Below are 14,751 nucleotides of genomic sequence, written 5' to 3'. Positions count from 1 at the left end.
TTAAATTGTATGTGTTTGTGTTTGAGATATCAAAAAAAGATCATATCAAAAGGGATCATTAATTAGCCTGTTAAATTAAATAAACACTTCACCATGTACGCAGCTGAATTTTCCTTAGCGATTGCTCATTATAGACCGTTAAACTGATTAACTATTATCACGAGTGTCCATTAATTAGAAAACTAATGAAGCTGAGGCACTGCTCGTTAATTGTGTTTTCGCCATTATATCGGATTTCACCGCATACAGTAAAGTGAGGACAAATCGGCGTACGTTTGAAATTATCTCTTAATTGAGAAATGGTAGAGATAAAGAGCGACTGACTCGTTCTTTTTTGAGCTTCAGAAGACTGAGAACACAAAATAATTTTAATTTCGCAAAAAAATAAAATAAAATCGCAAATTGTCAATTTTACCGTAATCAACAAAAATGTAAAAACGTCTTATGTGTTCATTTGGCTGTAATATCAAAGAAACTTGTTCTTTAGAAGAAACAAGAACATTTGACCTGTTTTTGACCTTCTATATAGTGGTTTTTGAAATGGTAAAAAACCTATAAAAATAATATATAAAAAAAAAAAAATCCCATTTACTCTGATGGTCATTTAGATATTTTCAGCTGTGAGCAAATGTGCTCAGTCGAACCACTGTTTATTTTTACTTTCTCAGCAGCTGATCCGAATCTTTCTCAGTAATAACAATCAACTACGGAAATGTATACACGTACAAGACTTAGTATATAGTCAGCTGCGGTTTATTTCCCTAGAAAACATTTAAGCTGGATACCTCGTTGGAGTTACATGAATCCTTAAAGTGGGTAAAGTAACGGCATGGTCCAGAAGTAGACCTAGCAAAAGACTTTTCCATAACCTTGAAAACTAGGACTAAACTACAATCAGAGCTCTCAGTTTCTTATCGATTCCAAATTATATGAGAAAAATTGCAGTTAGTAGCATAATCCATAACATTTTAGTTGATGTAATCAGATTACTTTTGGGATTACTTTTAGATTACTTTAAAAACTCATTTATCACAACTGATTTTTAAAGTTATTATATTAGGTGAGAGAGGTTTGGCTGACGAAAGTTTGTGAACCCCTGCATTACATGTAAAAATAAAACTAATGCGTTCGATAGGCAAAAGCCGTTCAAAGACGCATCAGTACATGATCAAATAACCCACTGAGTGATATTTCAAATAAATATGAATTTGTTCATCAGTAGTTGCTGCAATGTTAAAATGTTGAGGACTGATTTCTCTAAATCCAGTGGTGAAATGCTGTATGTATAAGCAGTGGGCTATTTTCGAAATACAAGAAAAACTGAATAATATGTAATCGTGTAATCAATGAGTGGTAACTATAGTCTGATTATAGGCGTTTTAAAATGTAATATAATCTAATTACAAGTACTTGAATTTGATTGCGTAATCCAGATTACGTGTAATCAGTAACTACCCCACACTGCATATAAATTATGTGAGAAAGCCCTTCCAGTAGGGTTTTGGTATTGCAAAACGAGGCAATCAGGCTTGGACTGACTTTCCCAATGGCTAATTGTGTATACTGGCTTTAATCAATGTTAAATTGTTGAGAGGAACAATAGTCTAATCTGCCTGGGCTCAATGCCGTGTCCACATCCTCACCAAACATAAATAAAGCGGACATAAAGATGCATTTGTGTTAACAACAGATGGGTTCTGTGAACAATGTTAGCATTAACTAGAATTAACAGCGAGCAATGACGGTGTTTACAGGCCCAGACTGTTGTTAATCCGAGTTCAATTCAATCCGATCGCAGGCTCCAAATCCATGTTTATATGTATCTTAAACACCGCGATCCGAAGGAAATATTTGTTTACGCGTGCGTCAGATGTATTTTAGCAAAGAACGGAACGGAGTGTCAATGCTACCACGTTTTCAAACATATCAACCTCAAATCTAGACGAGAGTACGGAGCAAAGACCGCTCATCCTCGGATTTGCGCGGCGGTTCTCTTCATATAGCATATTTATACCACTTGTTTCAATCGGATTGAGCTCATTTGAGTGTTTATATGAAGGGTTTTCTTTTCAGTGGAGCTATTAGTCGGGTTATTAGGATGTAAACGTAGCGACTGGGAAGTTTGGAGTGTTATAGTGTACAATTTTATCCATTTTAAGTACTCCAAAGTAATTCCAAAGTAATTGTTTTTGTTTAAATAATATGGGCGTATATTGTGTATACTATGTACACGTAAAATATATATTATGTAAACAAAAACGATTAATGGATGCAATTAATCGTTGGACAGCACAGTTTAAAATATACTTTTATCCAAACTGAGATATTTTAACCATAATTACAAATGATAACAAGAGATTTAATGACAAAACGTATGCTTTTTAACATCCACATTTTATTTCATTTCAGATACAACCTTTTTTATATGAAAACTGGACAGTGGGTTTGGTATTTCTTGTCTGCCAATAAAAATAACTAGTAAATGTAATTTTCGTCATTTTATCTTCTTCAGCTCAGGCTTCGATTAAAGTAAAATCCTATTGAAGTTCTTGTGAAGCAGTATTCAGAAACGGTACGGTTATCTAAGGTCAAGAGCTGTTAGACCCAAACGTCTCTCAGCGGTGGGGATGTTTCAGGATTGCCTCAGCTCTGAGGTAAACAAGCCTCGAGAATGACTTTTACTTTCACAGCAGGACGCGCGAACCACAAAAAAGGCTTTAGGATTTGAATCCGCTTCGTTCTTTTTTCATCAGTCAATTCTTCACTCCCTCTCGGAGGCCTGCCTATAAAATCCCCAAACATAGCTGCCGTAATACCTCAGATGTGAATCCAAACGTTATATTGGTATAAACTCATTTATGGTCAGTTTATTTGTAGTCATTTGCGGTTGTTTATGTATGGGCGATGCGGATGTAATGCTAATGAGCTTTGTTTAAGCTTGGGTAAAGAGAAAAGATGAAATCTGGCGTATGATGTAAAGTTACCAGACAGGTTAGAGTATCCGTCTGCAGTTTGGACAAATTCTTTTGTTTCGGGTCCAAGGAACTTATGCCAGACATCTTTATTTTAACTTGCGAACAGGGTTGTGGCAAAGATACAGGGCTCTTTGACCATGAAGGCCTTGTGTCTTGTTAGAAGTTTAGGAACATTGCCTTTGGGGAGTAATAATTATTCAATTTATTTACTTATTTTCTCTCGGACAAGTTGTGCGATAATGTTTATAGGCAGTCAGCTCCATTTTGAGTCTGAATATCTTCATCTCATGCATTCATCTCTGTATTTCTGATGTCCATTGCCCTGTTAAAATGGCTGTACTTTGTCAGCAAAAATGATCTAAAGAACTGTCAACGAGGTACTGTAGCATTAGTGAAAAAACGCATGGAATTATTTAGCATTATTTAATGTGTAGTCACACTAACACAATTTCTAGCTAAATTCGAATTGTCAGTCAATTGTCTGATTTTAAAGAGTTCAATCTTTTGCCGAAAACGCGGATTTCTATCGAAATGACTGGAATTGGTATGAAAATAACTTAATGTGTCATCTGGTAAACAAAAGTCTTTGTATTTCATATTATTCAAGGTGTGGCCACATTCGCACAGTTTTGGCAAAATTTCACGTAGTTAGCGATCATGTGGACTCAGGTGCAATATCGTTTACAAAATTTCATGAACAAAAAGTGTCCACTGTCTATTGTCATTATGTAGTGATGTATGAAGCACAGAAGTCATTTCCAAACCAACATGGTGAATCTACGTGACCGAGCGTTTGTGAAATCAGCATATGATAGCGAAATCTCAGCGTCATTTCGCGAGCAAATAAAGTCTGTCGTTTTTTTAAGATTGCGAAATTTGTGCGGGTAAATTTTTCCCTCTAATATGAAATTTCGTGTCCGATCTCGCACCAATTTGTATATATTTTAAAAGGCAGCTAATTCGAATAAAGTCGTACAACCTCAGTCATACAAATTCACTCAATTTTTGCTAAACAAGGTCCACAGTTTCATATGAATTTGTATGAATGATCTTACCCATCACTGGGGTTTAGACAAATAATACAAAATCATATGAGTAAGGTTGTACGAATTTTTATGAATTAACCACCTTTTAAAATAAGTATAATTTGGTCGTGAGATAGCATTGGAAATCCCAGATTGCATGGATTCCTATTCAAATGAAAAAAAAATATTCTTAATAAAATGTGTATATACTGTATATATATATATATATATATATATAGAGAGAGAGAGAGAGAGAGAGAGAGAGATATACTGTATATGTGTGTAATTCAAAGGAACACCAACCTTTAACAAACATTTTTCCATCTAATATTTATATAATAAGGACTTTTAGCAAATTTAAAAACGGCAGTCATATTGGAGCTTCCAATTATAGCCAGCATTTTCCAGTTCCTTATGTATTAGACAGCATACATTTACTTTCTTAATTTATGGCCTTTTTTACAACAAACATTATACGAAAGTTTATTTGAGTCCTCTAATTTGATTAGCTAGAACTTTGTTCTAAGATTGCTGATACTTCCAGTATGCGAGTGGTGTTTATACAGTCTAGATTTATTTATGTAGTCGTTTTTTCTTTATAGTATCTATAAGAAATGTATGTGTTATCACTTTGACTGTAAAAACCCTCAAAGCGTGCACGATAAACAGGAGAGAGCACATATCCGCCGACCTAGGGTGACTTTGGAGAAAGTCTGGAAGACATCAGTGTTTGCACGGCCCTTGAAAGACATCTGAAAACCCCTTTGTTTATGGGAAACAAAATCTGGCTTGGTTTTAACATCACCATATCAGCTTACCTCCCCTGCCTCTTGAGTTCAGATTTCTCAAGTAAAGCGCACACACACACACACATAGCCTGTTAGTATTACATCTGACTCACACTTTGCTCTTACCTGTTTATGCGGAGTTTCTGGTGTATATCTACATAAACAGCTGCCATGGTTTTCACTGGCGTCCGTGCAAAGCACAATATGCCGTTCCTGGCTAATGTCAGTGTGGCATCGTAAAACAAGACAGACGGAGAGAAAACAAAGGTACGTTGGACTGTAAAGACTCGATCTGAGAAACAAATGGAATGGTTCACAGACCGAACAATGTTAAAATCGTTGTTGTCTTGACTTTACCGTATTTCGATAATTAGTATATGTTCATGTTGACATCTGCCTCGCCGCTAGATGGTATAAAATGCTGAAACGTGTCACCGTTCATTTAATTAGTGTTTTAACCATTTAAAACAGCTGAACGTCACGCAACATTTACGTCAGGTAACTTTTTAAATGTCTGTAGATTGTTTGCTGGTTTTTCGTTCATTAAATATATACGACTTATAACCCTCAAGATGTTGATTTAAACTGTGGTTTCCTGTTATTTCATCTTATTTTTGTAGCTTCTTTAACTTGTAATGATTACCTTTTAGCTCACTTTTCCCCAAGACCAATGTTTGAGCAAAGAAAACAATCAAAATCTCACGCTAGCTTAAACGTCTCCGAGGAGAAGCTAAAATAAAAATAGGGACCGGTATAAACTGTCAGAGATGAGCTAAAGAGAAGTGTCCTAGACACTTTAACATATTTACCACCATCAAACGCAGTCTGTTCAGCTTCATCTGGCCTGTTCTCACAAGCTGAAAATTGAGACTTCATGACGCTGCACATTGTCCTGTACAACTGAATAGACAGGGGATAACGTCATCTCACAATAAACAGAATTACAGGAAATTAGGTTTACGTGGCAGTCTGGCAAAATGCAGAAAGAGCATTTTCAGCATTAAATCTCGAGCCATTTCTTCAAAAGTGTGAATATCGTGTAACATGCATCAGATCTCTTCAGATGTAGCATGCGCCTTGGAGAAATCAGCAAGGTGTCTAAAGACTGAGGAGCTGCACAACTTTAAAATGGAAACAGTAGAACCAACCTAATGTAAAGTAATTTCTTCATCCAAAACAAATCCTTTCGATCTTGACTTCATCTGTGGAGCAAAAAAAAAAGTTTTAAGTAATGCTTTTGCTGCTTTTTTACATTTACGTGAAAATACTGTCCATACATCTTTAGAGTTATATTCACACAGAAAGCTACTGTATTACTTTAGAAGAGTATTGTATAGCTTACGTGTGGCCTCTTTATAGATTTCGTATGAAAATCACTTTTTGTGTACAGCTGAAGAAAAAAGATATTCAGATTTGAAACAATGTGTTGACAGAATGACAAAAGTTTTAGAGCAAACCGAATATTTAAAGAGACGAAGCTGTCTATCAAGCACAGAATTAACTTTCCATTCACATATCTTTAAAGTGAGCACACAACATATTGTGCTATTAAACAAAAAAAGACGTATTACCTCTATAAGGACGGGGTTTTGTTACAGTTAATGCATTTTTTATGTGCATGTGTGAATCTGTGTTGTGCTTATAACTTCATTTTATTACCTATAAATGGTAAGGGTGATGTCAGTGGTTAGACTTTACCGGCTATCATTCACACACTTAATTTCAAACCAGCGCTAAGAATATATTTTGTGTCATGTGATGGTACACATACTGTACATCTCGACTATTCCTAGTGGTGCAAAATCCTCTAACAAAGAGAGAAATGTAGGACACTGAATAAACAGATTAAAATGAAGTCCAGAAATACAATTTCCACCAACTAAACAATGCAAAACAACAATAACTTATTTTATTGCCGTGGTTCTTTTGTTATTCTTTCCCATTTCTGTGGACAAAGTTTATGAACATGTCAATGTTAGAGACTCACTGCTATCTTTTCATGATCATTTTAAATCATACTAATGATACATGTAACATTGCATTCAACTTCTAGATTAAAATATATAATGTGCACAAAATATGGATTGATATGTTTTCAGTTAAACAATGGATGGGTGGGTGTATGTGTAGGTTTGAATGATGAATGGATGGGTAGGGGGGGGTGGATGGATGGGCGGGTGGGGATGGATGGATGCATGAGTAGGTGGGGATGGACGGATGGATGGATGGATGGAAGGGTAGGTGGAGATGGATGATGGAAGGGTAGGTGGAGATGGATGGATGGGTGGGAAGGTGGGGATAGATGGATGGATGGATGGGCGGGTGGGGATGGATGGATGCATGAGTAGGTGGGGATGGACGGATGGATGGATGGATGGAAGGGTAGGTGGAGATGGATGATGGAAGGGTAGGTGGAGATGGATGGATGGGTGGGAAGGTGGGGATAGATGGATGGATGGATGGGCGGGTGGGGATGGATGGATGCATGAGTAGGTGGGGATGGACGGATGGATGGATGGATGGAAGGGTAGGTGGAGATGGATGATGGAAGGGTAGGTGGAGATGGATGGATGGGTGGGAAGGTGGGGATAGATGGATGGATGGATGGGCGGGTGGGGATGGATGGATGCATGAGTAGGTGGGGATGGACGGATGGATGGATGGATGGAAGGGTAGGTGGAGATGGATGATGGAAGGGTAGGTGGAGATGGATGGATGGGTGGAAGGTGGGGATAGATGGATGGATGGATGGGCGGGTGGGGATGGATGGATGCATGAGTAGGTGGGGATGGACGGATGGATGGATGGATGGAAGGGTAGGTGGAGATGGATGGATGGGTGGGAAGGTGGGGATAGATGGATGGATGGATGGGCGGGTGGGGATGGATGGATGCATGAGTAGGTGGGGATGGACGGATGGATGGATGGATGGAAGGGTAGGTGGAGATGGATGATGGAAGGGTAGGTGGAGATGGATGGATGGATGGGTGGGAAGGTGGGGATAGATGGATGGATGGATGGATAGGTAGGTGTGGATGAATGGATGCATGGGTAGGTAGGGGTGGATGGATGAAAGGGTAGATGGACATGGATGGATAGGTAAGTAGGGATGGATGGATAAGTAGGTGTGGGTGGATGGGTAGGTGGGGATGGATGGATGGATGGATGACGGATGGGTGGATAAAAATGTGGCTGAATGAGTAGGTGGGGATGGATGGAGGGAGGGATATGGATATGAATATTTGGATAGATTAATGGTTGGATATAGACAGTACTAATGGAGAGATATTGGGATGGATGGAAAAGGAATGTAGTGCATTAAGAATCAATTAGAGAAATAGATATAATATATAGATTTAACTGCAACCCAAATTGTGACAATATCTGTAGTTTTTTAGAGATTAAAATTTCATACAAATACAATTAATTGCCCACTACAAAGCAGCCAAAGATATATATTTTGCATTAGAGCATAAGAAATCATTTAGCACCCCTGAAATTTCTCCTGTGGCCAAAAGCGAAGTGTGCACTCTGCTTAAGTGTTTAGGACGGTGTGTGCTCGGGGGCCTTTTACAGGTAGCAGCCACTTTTCTTGTTCTGGAGTCTCACTAATATTGGAAAAATTGCCCGCAAAGGGCTCTCTTCCTGTGTTTGTTGTGGAAGTGATTAGAAAGGGATTTGGAGTAGAAAATTGTTGGTATCGCTCGCTTTGATTTATCTCTCTCCGCTGGGGAAGGCTGGCCGAATCTATAAACTCCAGGTGTTTCTGTTGAACCTCTTTAGTATAGAAACATTCCATCAGAGTGTTTCTGTGTTTTACTTCATGTCATAAAAAGTCACACATTTAAAAAAAAAAAAAACGCTTTGCATTGTCTACACCACTGAGACTGAGTGACTTCTGTTATTATGTGAATCAGAGTTTTTAGAGCTTTGTTACTTGGGGAGTTCACTAATATAAGGTCCAGGACTGAGTGCTTTTCTCTGGGTGACCTGTTGACATGGCTCGGCTTTATTTCTCTACAGCCATTTAGAAGTTTCAAAGGACAACAAATCAATCTGTTAACTGTGATTTGTATAACTGTGCCTCATAAAGGTTCGCTGATTATTTTGAGTGGTTTGCAAAGTTCACCGGAGCCAATGGTAATGCTGTCACTGTGTTTTTAGTGGTGGCATTATATTTCTTTTAAGTGGTTCGAAAAGCTCCTTTAAAATACTCAAGCAAGTTTGAAAAATATTTAAACTAAAGGTCTATCTTAAGGACATCACATGCTTTATTTTTATTATTACATTTATGTCTTGATGAATGGTGAATTTTATTAAAAGATTTTTGCAGGAACAACCCAAGGAAACATTCATTTATCATCACACATCCTGTAAAATGTGAGTTGTAGGAGGACTGCTAGAATTAACGTGAATTTGCAACAAAATACGCGCAGTGTGGAATGATATTTCCTTAGCATGCCAACCTCAACCGTAAAAAAAAGGCTCCGACCTCAAATGGTATTTAACATGACATGCACACACGCCAGATATACCTAAAATGGGTCAAGAAATGGCTCATTTTCTATGATAACAATATCTTGGTCCACCACAAGCCACAGAAAAGCCAAACACATGGAGACATCTGAGTCACAAGATTTATGTAATTTGTTAAAGAATTTTGGAAAAAGCCCACTATTGTTTCAAAACTTGCCATAATACAGATAATTCTCAAGACCGAAAATTCTCTCTGTCAAGGCAGCTATATTAGAGGGAAGCAGGAATTGAGATTAAAATGACAAAAGCACTTTGCCCTGTATAACTGAATGATGAATGTGTCAGTTGGCTGTCAGCTATATGGAAAATAGGCAGAAATGATATATCATTTTTATTAAACAAAACATAGATCTTTCCCATGTCAGCTTAAACGCGCTCCCTCACTATTGGGGTACCACAGGGTTCAGTCCTTGGACCCCTAGACTTCTCTATTTACACCATTAAGTCATTCACAAAAGTCCTACAATCATACAGCTTCTTTTGCAACTACTGTGCGGAGGAAGCTCAACCTTTTATCTTCTTTTCTCCAGTCTGTTATATGTCCACAATCTCACAAGGGATTTTTGAGTGTCTCTTAGACATCTTAAATGGATATTTCATTACAACAGGTTCCTGAGCTTCCAATACCTCCCCTTCTCATCTCATTTTAGTCAGAGGTCACAAAGTCAATGTTTTGAAGTGAGTTAAAATGCTTGATGTCACTTCTCTTTTGTGGACCAAATTATGAAAACTTCCAGGTACTTCTGCTTCATGCCCCATCTCACGAAGAAAAATAAAACCTCTCCTCCACAACTCCTCAGTAAGGTCTAGTAATTTCATGGCTAGACTACTGAGACTTCCTCCTTACCATTCTACCACCATTTACGATGTCTCCTTTGATCGTAGGTAATGAATGTAATGCAAAACCTGATCTGATTCATGAAAGCTCATTTTCATTGGTATAACCTAATTTATTGAAATTTATTCATATAGACAGACTTAAAAAAATGCTTGACTTAATATATAGTAGGCCTACCAGCATTAAACGTAATGTTAAATGCAAAAACAAATCACAGCACTGTCACATTGTGCGACTACTAGGAACCAAAAGCACGTATACAATTCTCTAGAGCATTAAGTGTATGAGCAATGTTTTTCTAACGGTACGTTGTACCTTTTAGCAATTTTAAATGTGATACAACGTACCTTTTCACTGAAGTTTTGATTCTGCTTCCCTGAGGTACGTTGGAGCTAGAGGGATTTTATAGTTTTTTTTCCCCCCTTCGTTTTATGGGGTATCCTGTTTTTCAACCAAACCTCCAATGATTTAGGTGACACGCTTGAAGTAAAAGTTCCCCAGGCCAGAAATCAGCTTGGGTTTTTATAGTGCCAGCACTTATAAAGCAATAATATAAAGAAATAAATGAAGTAGAGAGTTAAACATGTTCGCAGAACCTGTTGATACCCTTTAGGCATTTTGAACTGCACATTTTTCATGCATGGCTACACAGTTGGTCAAAAAGTCACATTTCCTCACCAAGGGCCTCATCCAGAGTAATTTGGAAAATGAATAAGGATTGCTGTGGTAGAAAGGGGGCGAAAAGGGTGAGAATTTATTGTAGGCGAGGTGACCTGGTTCCAAAATGTTCCTGGAGTGGTTTCTAAGTGGCATACGTCATGCAAATATACTATTTCAAACTGAGTGAGAGAAAGTCCAAAGATATCAACATCATATTCATATAACATGACCGGTAGTTATTTCACGAATGGCAATCCATATAGTTTCAGCTTTTTTTGTTAGTATATTGGTAAGCTAAAAATACACAGTGAAATGCTCAACTTCCAATTCGAGAGAATCAATACTCTCTTATTTTATCCACCACCTCACAATTTATTTTTTTATAGGCTTGGTGCATTGCATGCTGGGAATTATTTAGTTTTTCACTGAGAAAACAGGTAATTTAATTGGACAAGAAACCACCTTAGTATTAGCATGCTATCTGCGTTTAGGAAAGTTTTCTCGCAGGGAATGTACCAATTATGCCTTAAAATGCTGCCTACTTAGGCAGCTCCCGAGGAATTTTTTAACGTTCTGTGTGGAAAAGGAAGAAAAGCACACGATGTCTATCGAATTTCAACATTGCATCGTGCTATGTGTGTTGTACATGTTTTATAAGATTTATGTAAGCTTCTTTAACAAATTGGACATGCAGTAGAGTAATTTGTAGTAGGAACACAAGAGCAGCTGGAAGAATTAAATAGGTTCTCTGGCTCGTCTCCAAGCCATTTTTTTACTGCCTGCTTTTCATTCGTAGTGTGCTTTGTATAATGTTTAATGACGCTTTGGATTTTTACTGATCTCTCATTTTCCTCTACAGGCTAACAAGGGTGAGAGAGAGGGAAACGGAGGCGATAAAAGTGTTTTGCGGTCAAATTACATATGTGGTTAAAAAGTGAGATGTGTTTATCTGTGTGCCTATATGCACAGAATTTTATAAGAACAGAAATAAGCAATGGATATGCTTGGAAAGAGAGGTTAGACGAATGTTTACCGCTGTTTTGTGGAAGCCAATTTGAAATTGTGGCTCTTAACAAGCTACATTTACAGTAGTGAAACTATAGTCAGAGAACTCTTTTAGGCAAAAGAAGCCAATTAGTGCTTAGAGGCAAAACCTAAACAAATGTATAAAGAACTAAAGATATGTCTGCTCCAATAGCCTTGTGCCAATAAAGATTGTTGACCCTTAGTAGTTTAATACATTAAACAACATGAAAATGAATGATTGGCTGCATAGAAGTTCTCAGATGACATTCATTTTCAATCTATTTTGGATTTTATGTTACGTTTTTTGAATTTACTGGGTGTTGGCGCAAGTTTCCTTCAGCTACGAACAGTTCAGTCACCTCAAAAAAGCTCTATTTAGGAAAGAATATGAATGAAAACAGTTGAACATGACTAATCACGTGTTTTCAATGACAAATCAGCTGATGGGGTTTTGTGCCGTAATTTCCTCCTAAAGTTTGACAACATAATGAACATGAGAAATTTATGTGGCGAGATGAAAATGGAAAGAATTTGCCCACTTTCGCAAAAATGAGCGCTGAACAAATAATGTAATGCCCTGCTGCGGTATTGGTCGAAAGACGGATTTATCGCCATCACCGGCCATACTGCTCTTTCATGTAACTGAAATAAGGCCATTACCATTTAAAAGAAAGTCATTTCAACACACTCTCTTGGCAACTATTTCGTGTTTGGGAAATTGGTGACTAATTTGCACGAATACGTCAATAGAAAAATTTAAATTGCGTTAAATTAAACATGACATTTTGAAGTAGAAGAATTGAAATTACATTGCAATATATAATTTTTTTTACAATTTCAAAAACAACCGCCCTACTGTTATTACAGAATGATGATACAGGTTGTTTCTTGTATCTGTAACGGCAATCCTAAAGAGCTCTTCTGTTCAGAACGGCTTTGAAAATGTCGTTTTTTTGATGTTGCCATCCTGCTATGGGTTTTTAGAAACCAGTTTGAATTGCAAATTAGGGTTTTATTCAAGAGCGCCTGGGTTTTGTTTTTAATTTCGAGTACCTCGTTGGTTATATAATGGTTAAAAATAATTCGAATAAAATATATCTTTACAACAGGTTATTATTGTTTTTTTTTTTTACATATTTCATTTTCCCATTATTGATTGTACCAAATTTAACAAAAAATGAGTTTTATATATGTAAGTAGTTAGGTAAACTAATTTCTATTTGTATATGTATTTCTATAGATCTTTAATCCATTTGACGTCTTTGGAATAAGCTCTGAAATAAAATATATGTTCTGTTCTGTTCTGTTCTGAAGAGTGGCCCTTCAGTCTGCCCTCCGCTGCAGCATGTGAGAGTGGACATTAATGAGCTGTACGCCGGCACAGGAAGTTCCGGAACAATGACTTTAACAATTAAGAGAGATCAACTCTGATGCCCCACTGATCACACAGGAAAGGGCTGACTTTGATGGAACAATTTTTGCCATGCAGCGGCCTTCATTCCCACACACACTTAATCCATCCGTGTGTGTGTCTGTAATCTCACACAGCCAATTATCTCAGCGGGCTTTGAATGTTTGCTTATGAGCTCCAGTAACTCTGCTCTGTATTGCCAAAGTGTTCGACGCTTTCATTTGAACCTCTGAGCCACCGTGATTTACCCACTTTACAATGTAAAGAAAGAAACGTTTCTCATTATGACGGCTTGACAAAGCCAACACGCTCTTATTTATTTTGGGTTAGGGTTTATTCAGGATCTCTAACCCTTGACCAAAACTTTTGACTCTTTCTGGGACTTACAAACTACCAACAAAGTCGATCCAGTGATTCAGGCTTTTCCGACTTCATAGGTTTTATTTTCCTTTCTAATTGATCAGGCTTAGGGTTTTCCTGAACTGAACACTCCGAAATCCCCCAAATCTCCTAGACTTTTCAAGAAACATCTACCAAACTTGGCACAGTTCTTCAGTATGCCATTTATAACTTAAAAAAAAGCGATTGTGATATGCACTAGTGATTTATATCTCACGATTGTGATTTTATTCTTTAATCTACCATTAGTGAATGTACAGTCTTTATATATTCTAATTTAAATCTCTTGTGACTCTCTCTAAATTAAGATTGCATTGTAACTCTTAAACAATTATGATGGGTTTTTAAAATACTGAATGTTGTTTGTTTTTTGTCAAGATGCACACCAGTAATGTTTTTTCGTTCCTAAAGCAAATTCATGAAAACTACTTAAACTGTACTATGGCCAAATTTTGGCTTAGTCTAAGCAGAATAACTTAGTCTGTGGTTTAGTCTGAGATACCAGGCCTTTGTTAATTATTTTATAATATTACACATACACACACACACACAACAAAACACAAATGCATTGAAAACAAGACAGACAACCACAACCTATGCATTATTCTTCACTAAAATGATTTTCTGCTTTATTATTAAAGCCAAAAACAACAGTCAGATCTGAAAAGTCTGAATTTTGACAGTGGTGATCTGCTGTTTATCTTTTCAGCATCGGCTTGTAATGATGGCAATTACAAAGTCACCCTAGATTATGACAAAGTGTTCGGGAAGTTATCCAATGTCATACGCGGCCCAGAACACGGCTGTCAAAAAAACAGGTTTAATTCATTTTTCTCTCTCTTTTTCAGTTGGGAAACTCTAATGAAGATCACAGACGACGCGAGGAGGTTCGAGGTGAGATTCAGCCTCGCCAAACCTACGGGTTTACCACCACCAACATCGACAACCACCGAAGCGAACCTCTAATTATTATGAAACCCGATAGGCTCAAAGGACACATGGAGTAATGCATCCTGAAATCCATTAACGTCAAGAGATCTGTCGTGCTAAATTATGATTGATCTACCAAGCTAGCTGAAATATGTCAGGTAAC

The sequence above is a fragment of the Puntigrus tetrazona genome, chromosome 22, assembly GCF_018831695.1.
Source record: "Puntigrus tetrazona isolate hp1 chromosome 22, ASM1883169v1, whole genome shotgun sequence".
Taxonomy (NCBI): Eukaryota; Metazoa; Chordata; class Actinopteri; order Cypriniformes; family Cyprinidae; genus Puntigrus; species Puntigrus tetrazona.
Note: the sequence above shows the minus strand (reverse complement) of the source record.